General features: G+C 42.3%; 1 long non-coding RNA gene across 1 annotated transcript; it reads right to left on the reverse strand.

Annotated features, from left to right (window-relative positions):
- Positions 1-219: 219 nt before the first annotated feature.
- On the reverse strand, positions 220-1,418 carry LOC135532389 (uncharacterized). Its single transcript, XR_010454348.1, has 4 exons — positions 1,372-1,418; positions 1,202-1,282; positions 980-1,104; positions 220-336 (listed from the first exon to the last, which is right to left on the reverse strand). It is a non-coding gene; the product is annotated as an uncharacterized LOC135532389 (long non-coding RNA).
- Between the last annotated feature and the right edge of the window lie 588 nt (positions 1,419-2,006).

Genomic DNA, 2,006 nt, shown 5'->3' on the forward strand with positions numbered 1-2,006 from the left:
GTTCTCAATCTGGCCACTCACCTCCTTAAATGCATTGAGAATAGGCCAAAATTCCTCACCTCTAAAGCTCTCCTACGTTGTGTCACAGAAGAAATGAAACACTGGACAGTTGTAGCTCTAGACAGATCTATACAGGCAGTACGACAAGCGCAGCTGTAAACATGTCCATTGGGGCATGCTCTGCTCACTTGCCTCCATGTAGTTGCGGTCACACAGAATCTCTCGGGAGGTCCAGGGGGTGTAGCTACAGGTTTTGCCCACTCTATACACAGGGTCTTCAGTCATGTGGTTTCCTGGCAGCCTGAACTGCATGACCAAGCTGAACATCTTATCATCCTAAAATGAAGAGGAAGGGAAAAAAGCCTTCATTATATAGCAAAACAAAATTCAGGTGACATTCATGCAAGTTATAGACTGTGGCAAAATTGCCTATATGAATGCAGCTGCCACTGTATTGAAGCCACACTACAGGAGTAGAGCTCAATAGTTCACATCACTGCAGTCTGTATCAGAAAGTTGGCTGGCCCTCTGAAAGCCCTCCATAAACTTCTGCTGTACCTTACGTCATCGTTAACTTAGAGGTAAGAGATACCAGACCCAGGGGTGGCTAACAATGGAGATCCTTTTGATATCCACAGAGTTATGTAAAACTGCTTCAATGTTTCTGGAACAGGACTTCTAATAACCGCCATGCGCTAAATTGTATGTATTAGCACCTCTACGGCAACTCAGGCTTATTGAGGACCTTTTTACTGAAGAATGGGTTCTCAATTATTTCATTTCTCCATCTAGTGATGCAAATATTGACTTGTATCTTTGTGTATACAGGGCTCATCTTTAAAAGAGCCTGGTCTCAGCATGACTCCATGTCAAAGGTAAATAAAATGACATTGCCTTTCAGTGTCACTGCATTTGCAACTCATGCTGTAGCAAACTGTCCATTTGAAGTACAAGCAAACACTACAGTTCTTAGGGTTACCATGTTTTGGGAAAAGCAGTTTTGAAGAGAAGCAAAAAACATGGCATTCCCCATGGGGTCAAATTTAAAGCTGAATCCACGCTGAGTTGCTAGGCCAGGCGTCAGGTTTATGATTTGTGTGTCATCTGGAAGGGATGGAGATGGTGTGAACACAATAGTTGACAAGCAATATCAAGCCATGAATTATGAAAGGAGAGAAAGAGAATAAAGAGGCAAACTCACTGAAGACAGCATCAACCTCTTCAAAAAGAGGAGCGACACTCAAACGAATAACATTACCAAGGCATTCAGCGTTGAGGTCATCTGGAATAGGAAAGGTTAGTTAAAAAAAACCTTTCAAAAAAAATAGTCAAACGCTTAGTGCTTAAATTTGCAAGGTGCAAAATGCATACTTATAGAAGGTGTCTGTTGTGCTTGTATGTCCACAGCTGCCATCAATAGGCAAAACAACCTGTAAGGCATTTGACAAATTATTATGATTGATTAAAAGCCAACTCAAATGTTTGCATCGCATAAGACTCTCCTAGGCCTGCTACTACTTACCCTGAGCTAAGGAAAAGAATCATTGTAGAACAGATTTGTTCTGATAAAATACACAGCTACAGAACCTGATATTTGACCCAAAGTGTGCAGCCTACAGCCCAGGGGTATGCAACTTTTACCCTATGACAAAGGCTTCCCACACTCAGTCACTTGAACCCCAAAGGGCTGCACATTTTCTTTTTATTCCCCTAGCCCTACAAAGCTGATTCAAATAATCATCCAGCTTTGTTAATCTGAATCAGCTGTGTAGTGTTAGGACAAAAACCTAAACGTAAGGCTACTGTTCAATTTTAGAAGGGTGCTCCGCCCTCAAAGCTTTTATCCATTCATGTCAGGGGCCATGGACCGGTGCACCTCGGCTCAGGTTAATAGAACTCCCTCATTAGCAGCACAACAGCCTTTCACAGATGAAAAGCATAATTACCCAACCGTCTACAATTGTAGCCCAGACAGAGAGAAAAATATTGGCCTCTAATGGCCAAAA

The sequence above is a fragment of the Oncorhynchus masou genome, unplaced genomic scaffold, assembly GCF_036934945.1.
Source record: "Oncorhynchus masou masou isolate Uvic2021 unplaced genomic scaffold, UVic_Omas_1.1 unplaced_scaffold_1851, whole genome shotgun sequence".
NCBI lineage: Eukaryota > Metazoa > Chordata > Actinopteri > Salmoniformes > Salmonidae > Oncorhynchus > Oncorhynchus masou.